Raw genomic sequence first — 12977 nt, forward strand, 5'->3', positions numbered from 1 at the left:
TCAGGTAGTTGTAGACTGCAATAAGGTCACCTCTGAGCCTCCTCTTCTCCAGGCTAAACAACCCCAGCTCCCTCAGCCGTTCCTCATAGGTCAGACCCTCCAGACCCTTCACCAGCTTGGTCGCCCTCCTCTGGACTCGCTCCAACACCTCAACATCTTTCTTGAAGTGAGGGGCCCAGAAATGGACACAGTATTCAAGGTGCAGTCTCACCAGTGCCGAGTACAGAGGGACGATCACTTCCCTAGACCGGCTGGCTACACTATTCCTAATAGAGGCCAGGATGCCATTGGCCTTCTTGGCCACCTGGGCACACTGCTGGCTCATGTTTAGCCAGCTGTCGATCAGCACCCCCAGGTCTCTTTCCGCCGGGGGGAAACAATCTTTTGCTTCCCATGCATAGGGATTTTTAGGAGTGACTAGTACCATTGGCACTGCTCCAATTTGGGGCATTTTTACCAGCACAGGTTGTCCTGCATAAAAACCTGTAGGGTATTCTCCCGGTTTGGTATGTATTTTTGGAGCAATGGTGGTAGCTGTTACACAGAAAGCCTTCATTTTGGGGCTACCATCTCCACTCCATCTGTTGTTTAATTGATAGATGGCATTAGGTAGTCGCAGGTGCCATCCGGGCTCGTGTGTCTTCGCAAAGCGCTTAACTAATCCATTGGTGCGCTCAACAATGCCATTCTCCTGAGGATAATAGGGAGTGTGGAATATCCACCGGATCCCTTCCTCCTTGGCCCAATCTTGTACCACTGTAGCTGTAAAGTGTGAACCGTTATCACTTTGGATTTCCTCTGGAAGGGGGAGTGTGCTGAACCATCCCTTAAGGGTCCTTACCGTGTTCTCCCCTGTGGCTGATTCTACAGGAGTGGCCATAGTGAGGCCGGAGATTATTTCCACTCCTACCAGGACATGTTTTCTTTTGCCTGAGGGTCTCAGAGGTCCGATATAATCAATCTGCCAGGAGTGCCACAATGTTTTCTTGTCCCGAATGTGTAAGGGAGGCGCCTTACTGGGATGATCTCTATTAATCCGTAAACGACACTGCAGGCAGTTACTACTTGTTCGCATAGTTTAACGGATATAGGCCATCCTCGGGCTAACCCTTCTCAATATAGGTCTGCCCGCCCAGTATGGCCACGCTTAACATGTAACCATTCGAGCAAGCGTTCCCATTCTTGGCTGTCGTCCACAATGTCAATCTGTTGCAGCCGTGTGAGGCTATCTACTTGTTGATTGAACTGAGCAGTAATCGTATTGGAGCGATCATGACCTTTTACCCAACCGATGTATAACACTCTCTTTTCTCCTATTTCCAACAATTGCTTCCAGCTATCAGTTTCCCAAACTGGGACCCTGTTCACTTGCCAATCATTGGCTGCCCAGTGACCTATCCATTCGGTGGCTCCCTTAAAGACAGCATATGAATCTGTGTAAATGTGACTAGCCCCATGCTGCGCAGCCAAAAGAACCGCTCTGAGTTCCCCTACCTTCACCTGTTTCAGACACCCTTTCTCCCGTAGCTACCTCCAGTGCCACAGCTTTGTATTTCCACTCATTGTTCTCTCAATGAGATGAGGCATCTGTGAACCATACTCTCGTGAGATCACTGCCCTCCTGTAAAGGAGGTGCTTCATGGATAGGGGATGGTTTGTTTGGTGAGGGTTGGAACAATAGGGTACTATCTATGTCTTTTTGTAGCTTGGATATTTTAGTACTGCCTTCAGAAATTGGCATTATTTCATTAATACCTTCAAGATAAGCATACCACTTCCTAACTGTGGGTTTCTGGGCAATGCCAGCCGGTGGTGCTGTTCCTTTATGGATTACATCTAGGAGATGAAAAGGACCCCGGATGATTACACTCTGTTCTCTCCTTATTTGGTCTGCTCTTTTCAATGCTCGTACTAGGGACAACAAACCTTTCTCAAGATCTGAGTATCTTTTTTCAGTATCATTAAAGGAGTGAGAGCTAAATTCCAGAGGTCTCTCTGGTCCTGTTGGTCCCTTCTGCCATAAGTTACAGTGAGAACCGTGTTCACTGAACCCCCATTCTACATGGATGGGGTCAGTCGGATGTATAGGACCAAGTTGTTGGAATAACCTTAACTCCTTTATCAGCAATCCCAGTGCGTTATTATGCTGATCAGTCCATTCCCATGATTTTCCCTTTTTGAGCAAATTATAAAGGGGACGAGCAATAATGGAGAAGCCAGGAATATGTTTATGCCAATAACCTAGAGCTCCTAGAACTTGCTGTAGCTCCTTCACATTAGATGGATTTTGTCCTCCTTCTATTTTTTTCAGGGTATCCTGAGGGATAGAAGCAGCTCCTTTAATCCACCAGACTCCCAGGAATTTAACTTCCTGTGCAGGTCCCTGGCACTTTGAGTCTGGAATTTCCAGCCCCAATTCAAGTAATGTCGTCCGGATCTTTTCCATGGTGTCTTTTACACTCTTTTGATCCTCCCCGCCTATCAGGATATCATCTATGTATTGATATACTGTACATCCTGGAGAAATAGGAATCTCTGCTAAAACCTTAGCCAAAGCATTGTGAGCAATGGTAGGGGAATGTTTATACCCCTGTGGAAGTCGGTTAAAAGTATATTGGATGCCTTTCCAAGTAAATGCAAACTGTGTTTTGTCCTGCTCGTGGAGGGGGATCATGAAAAACATGTCTTTAGCATCTAAGGCAGCCATCCAAGAATGGGCAGCTCCTTGTATTATTGTCACGATTTCAGCAATGTTTGGAACTGTGGCAGTTAGGGGTGCAGTATTGGCATTTAGATGTCGGTAATCTACTGTGAAACGCCATTGTCCGGTGGGTTTCTTTACTGGCCACACCGGTGAATTATAAGGTGAATGAGTCCTTTCAATGATACCTCTTTTTTCCAATTCTGCCACCACCCCGTCAATACCGGTAAGTGCCGCTGTTGGCAACGGGTATTGTTGGACATTAGTGATTTTAGAGGGAGGTAACGGTATGGAAGTTTCCAACAGGCCCAGCTCCACCGGGTTAGACACAGTGGAACTGAGTCTGTTAGAAACCTCCACATTATCCACTGTGCCTGACCCCTTTTCATGTCCTGCAAAACTCCACACAGTTCCATCGGGGAGCTTCCACACTCGCCCGTGTAGCAAATCAAATCCTAAGAGATTATTGTGTGTGGCACCTACTAACACTTTTGTCCTGGTCATTCTCTGTTCTCCTGGTAACCAGAGGGTAATTTTCGCAGTGGGGCATGTTCTTATCACACCATCGATCCCCGTGAATTTGACTTTGTGCCGGGTGGGTTTGATGCCCAAAAGTTGTGCTGTTTCATTAGTAATTACTGACATTTGGGCCCCAGTATCGATGAGAAATTCGACTGATATTTTTCGGGGTCCAATGGGAAGGGTAATAATAGGTTCGTTGACTTTACCAGGGAGCCATTGAATTGCTAATATCCGCCGGGCAGGGTGGCTCATTGCCCTCCCCGGGGATAGGAGTTTTTTTGCTGGGATTCTGACAAATCAATCAAGTTAGATTCTGGTGCAGAAGGCACACCACTGTCATGGCCGGGAGGTTTTTCGGTCTGACACTTTACCCCAACCGAATTATTTTTCCTAGTTAAGGACTGAACCAGTGCACGGAGATCTTCCGTAGGGATACCGTGCAGGAGCCGTCGAGGTACCCCCAAATCCAGGGCTTTACGCCACAACTCATTTCGCTCCTTATCAGGTTTAAATCTCCCATCAAATTTAGGGTTTTGAGTATGCATCCGATCAGATTTGGGATTTTTTATGTGGACCTGGCGAATCCTTCGGGTAGGATCGGAGGGTTTTTCACCAGATAGGGTAGCCCAGCCCATTTGGCGCCCGTGTTTATCTATGTCCTGTACGTATTCATTCCAGGTGGGTATATTGTTTCGCCGACCCCGACCACGATTAGGGTTATCAAGAATCTTTTGTATGCGGTCTCGAGTTTCGACCGTAAATGGCTTAAGGCAATCGGGGAGACCACGAATAAGAGGGGCTAGTCGGTCTGGGTCGATAGGGGCTGACATCGGGGATTTTTGAAGCTCCTCCCGATCATACATAGCTTGCAGACAAGCTGCTTTCCGTACTGCTGCAGACAGATCGGAGTAACCCTTAGCTCTAATCTCTAACGGCTCTCCTCTTTCCCGCGGATCCATACCGCCTGCCCAATAAGCTGCTCGAGCAGTTAGGGAGTAATGGTGATCTCCCGGCGTAGTGGTTAAAAACACTCCGGGTCCCCAGGTGTCTCCCGCTTCATCCTCACTTAACATAATTCTATCTCTGCCCTCAGCAGAAACTCGCCACACATATTCAACAGCCGACTCGCCTGGCCGTCTCGAGTACTTCTCTCTTATTCTTTCCAACTCAGTTGGTGTCCACGGCACGGTACGTGTAGTGATATGGACCTCATCATTATCATCAACAGCAGCTTCGGTTTTAATCAGAGGTCGCAAGGGAATTACTTGGGATTTAAAAGTCCCTCCGACTTCACTAACTTCCTCATCATCACTGCTATTCCAAAAATCTTCAGCCTGCATTCCCAAATTCGAGCAGCACATTAACCCACGAATCTGCTGGACCGGGGCAGAAGGCTGTATTTTATCCAAAAGTCCATTCATCTTTTTCAGTAACATCCTAAGGTGCTGAACCTCACCCCTGAGTCCAGCATTTTCATATTCTAAATTTCTATTTTCCCCCAAGAGCTCATCAACTTGATTTTCCAATTTACTAACCTGAGTTTCTAATTTTTCTCCTGTCTCCTTCTGGAAAGCTAATGATGCTTTCAGCACTTCATTTTCTGATTTTAAAACTGCATGTTCCACAGTAGAGACCAGAGTAGGAGCAGGGGTTTCTTTAGCTTCTTTTTGTGCACAAGATAAACAGGCTCCTAACACCGCACAAATCACACCTTTACCTTTACCCATTCAGAGCTTCTGTGAAGCTTGACACTGTTCAATACGTTCTACTACTTTCTCTTCATCCTTCCAAAATTTCTGGGCCCACTCCTTCCCAGCTTGGGAAGGGACACAACCATACTTTTGCAGCAGCTTATCCATAGCAATCCTGTCCGTGACGCCAATTTTCTGTTGCGTAAAAAGGGAATTTGGCAGAAGATAAACCCCCTTGCTTTCTAACTCTCCTCACCGAAGTGGGAGGTTAGGTGCGGCTAGGTTTAAATTCTGAGTGATGTCCAATTTTCTGTTATCAGTCCAGTCACGTTTAATATGTATATTAAACTACCACGGGTCTGGATACACTGATAGCAGTCTGCACTGCCAGTCCAATTGTGCTCATGAACTAGCACGGCCGCGTAGGGTTCGGTCGCGTTCAGTGAGAAACTTTGACAACTGGCTACTTAAACAGTGCAGTTTTATTAGCAACAGATATACAGGTTTTTGGATTGCCGGTGATAGTGGCTGTCTGCAAGAAAGCACGTGCAAATATATTGTACAATAATACAGCCTGGCTACAAATGTTAGGGAGTAACTCTTTAAAGAGATTTCTAAGATTCCCAAGAAAAGCGCTTAGCATAAATCTCACCCAAGGCGTCCCAAGGGGGGGGGAGCGAGACTCAGCCCATCGGCTGATCCTGGCAGTCAGAGGCAGTCTGAGATGGAGTTTCCCTTGACTTGCTCATGGTGATGCTTTTCTCCCCTCCAAAGAATTCCCCGTTTGTCTGGCTATTTTATATCCTTTCTACCTTCAAGGTGGAGTTTGAGTGACTATAGTCATACATACTTTTATTATGATTGGTGTAAATTTCTCTCGCTTCACGTTTAAAGGTATAGTCTACAAGAAATCGAGGGCGCAGACTCAGAGAAGAGTGGTAGCCTTCGGGATGGAGGTGTGTTTTGGTATTAAAATGAGGTTAAAATGAGCAAAGTTCACGAAAGGATAATACCTTGGCAAGGTCTTGGAGAACTGTTGGCTCAGGGGGCCAAACGGACTGCTTATCAGCTCTAGAGGAATGTCTTCTTCCCATTTCATCACGGAGCAAGGCCACGGAGTCTCCACTCCATTCCATCCTCTATGATTTGTTGCAGGGAGTTGCTGTGTTAGTGGATTCCGTGCATGCCTACTGCAGCCGTGTCCCATCCTCAGAGCTCCTTGATTTTATACATGGTGAACAATGCTACGCTTTTTCATATAAACCTTAGTTTTCAGATGCAAATCTTAATTTTATTAATAATTCCACACGAATGCCTTACTGAAGTCTAGATAGACTACATCCACAGCCCTGCCCTCATCTACTAAGCGGGTCACTTGGTCATAGAAGGAGACCAGGTTGATCAAGCAGGACCTGCCTTTCATGAATCCACGTTGGCTGGCCCCGATTGTCCTGCATGTGCCGTGTAATGGCACTCAGGATGATCTGTTCCATCACCTTGCCTGGCATGACCTAGTGTGGGCGAAACGGCTAACTGTATGCGACAGTATGAAGATAGTATTTCTTCCCCACTGCAGACCCGCATCTTGGCTGTGGAAAAACTGACTAAGGAAAACAAGGGCTCCGAGGCCAATTACACTCCAACTGAAAAAGAGATACTGGCAGCATATGAAGGAGTTAGAGCTGCTTCAGAGGTAATTGGTCCTGAAGCACAGCTTCTCCTGGCACCCCGATTACCAGTACTAGGCTGGATGTTCAAGGGTAAGGTTCCTACTACTCATCATGCAACTGATGCTACATGGAGTAAATGGATTGCATTAATTACACAGAGGGCTCGAATAGGAAACCCTAATCGCCCAGGAATCTTAGAAGTGATCATGGACTGGCCAGAAGGCAAAGACTTCGGAATGCCACCAGAAAAGGAGGTGACACGTGCTGAAGAAACCCCACCATATAATGAACTACCAGAGGATGAGAAGCAGTATGCCCTGTTCACCGATGGATCCTGCTGTCTTGTAGGAAAGCATCGGAAGTGGAAAGCTGCAGTATGGAGTCCTATACGACGAGTCACAGAAGCCACAGAAGGACAAGGTGAATCAAGTCAATTCGCAGAGGTAAAAGCCATCCAGCTGGCTTTAGACATTGCTGAACGAGAAAAGTGGCCAAGGCTGTATCTTTATACTGACTCATGGATGGTGGCAAATGCCTTGTGGGGGTGGTTAAAGCAGTGGAAGCGAAGCAACTGGCAGCGCAGAGGGAAACCTATTTGGGCTGCTGAATTGTGGCAAGATATTGCTGCTCGGCTAGAGAAACTAGTCGTGAAGGTACGTCATGTAGATGCTCACGTACCTAAAAGTCAGGTAACTGAGGAACATCGAAACAACCAACAAGCAGATCAGGCTGCTAAAGTGTTCCAAATAGATTTGGACTGGGAACATAAAGGTGAACTATTTTTAGCTCGGTGGGCTCATGACACTTCAGGCCATCAAGGCAGAGATGCAACATATAGATGGGCTCGTGACCGAGGGGTGGACTTAACCATGGACTCTATTGCACAGGTTATCCATGATTGTGAAACATGCGCTGCAATTAAGCAAGCCAAACGGTTAAAACCTTTGTGGTATGGGGGACGGTGGTTGAAATATAAATATGGACTGGCAAATTGACTATATCACACTCCCTCAAACCCGCCAGGGTAAACGTTATGTGCTTACCATGGTGGAGGTGACCACCGGATGGCTGGAAACATACTCTGTGCCCCATGCCACTGCCCGGAACACTATTCTGGGCCTCAAAAAGCAAATCTTGTGACGACACGGCACACCAGAGAGAATTGAGTCGGACAATGGGACTCATTTCAAAAACAGTCTCATAGATAACTGGGCCAAAGAGCATGGCATCGAATGGGTATATCATATCCCCTATCATACACCAGCCTCTGGGAAAACTGAACGGTATAATGGGCTGTTAAAAACTACCCTGAAAGCAATGGGGGGTGGAACCTTTAAAAACTGGGATAAGCATTTGACACAAGCCACCTGGTTAGTTAACACCAGGGGATCTATCAACCGAGCTGGCCCTGCTCAGTTGGACCTTTTACATACAGTAGAAGGGGATAAAGTCCCTGTGGTGCATGAAAGGAATCTGTTGGGAAAAACTGTTTGGGTTCTTCCTGCTTCGGGCAAAGACAAACCCATTCATGGGATTGCTTTTGCTCAAGGACCTGGATGTACTTGGTGGGTGATGCTGCAGGATGGTGGAGTCCAATGTGTCCCTGAAGGTGATCTAATCCTGGGTGAGAATACTTAAGTCTGAACTGCATGATGTTAATTGCTGCATAATACTAACAGTGTTCATAAGTATCTTTCAGGTTGAGGCAGTGGTGATGAGATTGGAGCTAGCTGCAAGTGGCGTCCAGTAACCTCCTCGAGACTGACATCTTTAACCTGCAACCCATGGGCACGAACTGTGACAAAGCTCATACCATCTCTCCTACCCTGGGAGACTCCTAGCCAGATGGAAACACACAATCCTGAACTAAATGAACTTGATGAACTTTTTTGTATAGAGATGAATCATAAACTAGTGGTATCTGTATATATTTAAAAATGAAAAGTTAGTGGTGATCTGAGTATGACGTGAATGGTATGGAATAAGGGGTGGAATGTCCTGGTTTGGCCTAAACCAGACCAATTTTCCTTTCAGTGATTTTTCCTTTCAGCTAAGTCTCTTCTAAGTAACTGCACTTTCTGAAACTAACTGCATGTTTTTGCAGACAGTGTCTGCTTCCAGGACTGATAACGCTCAAAGTTTGTAGTTATCATTGAGGCACCGGTAGGGATGTTATGCAGAAAGGCTCTTGCTGTACTTAGAGAAACCTAGGTCACTGCTAAATTCCTCACTGCTTACAAGTGAAGAGCCAAAGGGGGGGGGTCGCACCTGCAGGGAGGAGCGGACAGGGCAGGTGACCCAAAATTGACCAGCGAAGGTATTCCATCCCATACACGTCATTCTCAGTATAAAGCAGGGGGATCACGAGGGTCTCGCTCTCTTTCTGCTATGGCCAGTGTCCAAGGAGGACTCTGTCTGTTTTCCTGCTGCCCCCGATCCCGATCCGTGCATTCCTGAATCCAGCTCTCGACCGTCGCTAGGCCCAGCCTGGGCCTTCCCGGAGCCTGCCCTGCAGTGCCGGTGGTGATGTGGCTGACTTCAGGGGAGCTCGATCTTGGTTTTGTATATATATTTGTATATATTTGTATATATTTGATTATTTCTATTATTATTATTATATTCTTTTTCATTATTACAGTTTATTAAAACTGTTTTAACTTTCCAACCCGTAAGTCTCTCTCCCTTTTCCCTTTCCCTTTCCCTTTCCCTTCGGGTGGGGAGAGGGTTAACAGAGAGCGTTTGCCACAGGTTTAGTAGCTGGCCCAGCTTTAAACCATGACACACATCCACAAAGAAACAGAAAAATTGGTTTAAAAGAATTATTACTTAGAAATGTCAGGAAATGCCACATTCTAACAACACTACATCAGGAGACAGTTGTCATTAATCCCTTGGAAAAACTACAAGACTGGACTATCTGTGATGCTGAGACCCACCCCATGCGACCACAGGGCAAACGGGTATGGCCCCCATTACCGTGCTGCATGGAGGTCCCATGCCAGGACAGTGCAGCTATGCCCTGTACATGGCTGAACAAAGTGCTGTTTACTGTGGGCTGCATCACTGGGGACACTCACCCAATGTCAGTTGCGATGCTGGGGTCCCTCCTGGGGTAGGGTGCTGAGCCTGGGGATTGCAACACCGCCTCCTGCAACCTCCTAGCCAATACCATCCTGAAACGCAAAACCATTACAAAACGCAGCATCCCCTGCTCAAGGAAGACTTTGGGTACCATCTGTCCCAGCCAGCTTCAGCACTTCCCAGGTAGTCACCCTGTGCTCACATCAGCCAAGGCAAGGAAAACATCAATTGTAGGGAATGATTCATCTGAGCCATTTCGGACACCTAAGGATGAGGTGAACCACTGTTCAGGGGTGCCTACTTGTCTCCTGTGACTCCAAAGAGAGCCCAGCTCACACGCAGACTTGTACCTACAGCTAGAGGAATCACTTCTGATGCATTTCTACTCTGTGAGATTAAATGCAGCAGTAGTGCAGCGGTAAGAAGGCACCATCGGCAGCCAGAGGGGTTATTTGATCAGTGGTTTCTAGTAAAGTCAAGCCTGCAAAGTTCCCACAGTCTACAGAAGGGCTGAAACTTCAGGGGTTTGAGACTGTTGATACGGGTAGACCTTCAGCTTTTTACCCTGGTCCTGATTAGGACTGCAATGCCAAATGGTTTTGCTTATGCCACAAGGGATAAAGTCACTCCAAATTTAACTCAACAAGAAGAAAACCTTGATTTGGACCACTGTTTTTGATCTTGTTCTGCAACTTTATCTTTTAGTTATTTGATTACTTTATTACCTGCCAAACTTGGCACTTCTTTAGCTAACCTAGAAGATACATGTAGTATTATCTGTACTCCTGTACTTATCCGTATCTCTGCATTTAAACAGCTACATATGTTCATTATAGAGCTTTTCAACAAACAGCACTGTTTATTGTAAAATAAACTCAGAGGTGGTAGATGAATAACGAAAAGTTTATGCAAAAGAATTTAACTTACAATTAACTGATTTATTAAACAAAATGCACCATCCTTTTGTGAATTCAGTTGTTCCTGTTTGTCAGCTTTTTGAGGCTTGAAAGAAAAAAAAACAAGTTTTCCTTCTTTCTCAACTGCCACTTGGTTTTCAATTTGAAATGAATTTGTTATTGTAGTGGATTAGTTAAGGCAGCCTACTGTAGAGGGGTTTCTGGAGGAGAATGGTCATGTAATGAGGCAGATGTATGAGAGTATGGAGTGAGGGCCTAGCTGCGTGACAAGAGTCATGTAGTTAGTGTCAATAAGCTGACCTTGGAGAGAAGAAATGAGGAAAAACAGCAGTTGAGCAAACAAGAATTGAGAGAGTAGCCGAGGGGAGCCGAACACGGAGGAGAAGAAACAGGAACTGATGGAGCCAATCAAAAAAGGACCAGTGGCAGAGCAGTAACCAATCAACACATCAAAGAAGAGTGTGCTTGAAGCGTGGACAGTAATATTAACCAATAGCAATGCACATGCTTGCAGCCAGGGAAAGTACAAATGTATAAAAGGGAAAGCCTATGCTTAATAAAGCGTCTTCACTTTGATTCACATTGGATTGTGTGGAGTCCAGTTTCTTCTCAGCCTACAGGGGGGAAATTATTTTCTCTGCACCTGCAAAAGAGGCTGCTCCTTTCAAAAGCCACATTGACACTTCAACAAAACCTAGTTCTCAGGCAGGAAATACCCTCAGCTTCAGCCATCCAAGATTGTTTAAAACTCAGCAAACACGTTGCTACAGTATTACCTTGAATTTAACTGAGAGCGCTGTAACAGCTGAGAGCAGGTGTAGTCCCTGTCATGCACTGCCATAATATCGAATGTAACTGAATGTAGGTACATTTCAAAACGGAAATGTATTTCATTTACATTTTTAAAGTCACATTTTAATTTGACAAATATAATCCTTTTTACTTAGGGGTGAAATCAGCCACTTTTATCCACCCTACTCTAGTACATTTGGACTGTCCATGTCCCACCCAGTGCTTTCCCTTCAACAAAAAACTGCTGAATATTTTTTGCAGATGTAGTTTGTGATCAAAAGCTGAAACAAATGAGATGTGTGGATTCCCCATCTCTCCAGAGATGACTTCTGGAGACCCAGACCCTGCAGCTGCCCATGGCCCCAGCCCTCGCTAGTGACTCCTCCCAGCCGGCTGCATGGATCACAGCCCACTGGGGAGCTAGGAATACCCCTGCCCTGAGATTTGACAAGGCTGGATGTGGTGCAAGCAACCTAGAGCTGAGCGCACACACTGCAGTGTGGTATACCCACACCTAGCTGCTGTAACCAACATCTCCATCTGGTGTTGCTTCCCCTACAAGTAACTAAATAAAGAACGCCTATAGCATATCTGGCATCTTATGATCCACCCAGTGGCAACTATAGCCATGGGGTCCTTTCCTGCAATACCATAGCCCAAGTGGAAGGTAACTGCAACGACAGGGAGAGACAGCGGTGTATTTTGAGGCTAACCAATCTAAAAATATTACCAGGCTTACAGAAGACTTTACACCATACTTGGGCAGGAAAAACATTACCATATGATGAGCTGTTGAAGAGTTCAATATTGAAGAAAGCATAATCCCCATTGGTCATTCCTTGCCGATGAGCAGCCAACATGATGTTCTTGATTGTGTCACTGCTGGCACACATGATTACAACTGGTGGAAGAAAATGGAAAACACAGAAAAGCAGTTCAAGAACTTCAGGGAACAGCCTGTTAAGCATGAATGCTGCCAGAGACAGTGACCTGAGCTGTCCTCCCAGTGTTGCAACAGACCTGACAACACTGGAGAGACATGGACTTGACGGATGGACCACTCGGTGGATAAGGAATTGGCTGGATGGTTGCACTCAAAGAGTTGCGGTCAACAGCTCGATGTCCAAGTGCAGAACAGTGACGAGTGGCTTTCCTCAGGGGTCGGTATTGGGACCAGCGCTGTTTAACATCTTTGTCGGTGACATGGACAGTGGGATTGAGTGCGCCCTCAGCAAGTTTGCCGATGACACCAAGCTGTGTGGTGCGGTCGACACGCTGGAGGGAAGGGATGCCATCCAGAGGGACCTTGACAGGCTTGAGAGGTGGGCCCGTGTGAACTGCATGAAGTTCAACAAGGCCAAGTGCAAGGTCCTGCATGTGGGTCGGGGCAATCCCAAGCACAATTACAGGCTGGGCAGAGAATGGATTGAGAGCAGCCCTGAGGAGAAGGACTTGGGGGTAATAGTTGATGAGAAGATCAACATGAGCTGGCAATGTGCACTTGCAGCCCAGAAAGCCAACTGTATCCTGGGCTGCATCAAAAGCAGTGTGGCCAGCAGGTCGATGGAGGTGATTCTGCCCCTCTACTCTGCTCTTGTGAGAC

At 46.4% G+C, this 12977-nt stretch overlaps 1 pseudogene; it reads right to left on the reverse strand.

The window, feature by feature from the left end:
* LOC137675722 (atrial natriuretic peptide receptor 3-like) overlaps positions 1 to 12977 on the reverse strand; it is a 31492-nt pseudogene that overhangs the window by 12299 nt on the left and 6216 nt on the right.

The sequence above is a fragment of the Nyctibius grandis genome, chromosome W, assembly GCF_013368605.1.
Source record: "Nyctibius grandis isolate bNycGra1 chromosome W, bNycGra1.pri, whole genome shotgun sequence".
Lineage (NCBI taxonomy): Eukaryota > Metazoa > Chordata > Aves > Nyctibiiformes > Nyctibiidae > Nyctibius > Nyctibius grandis.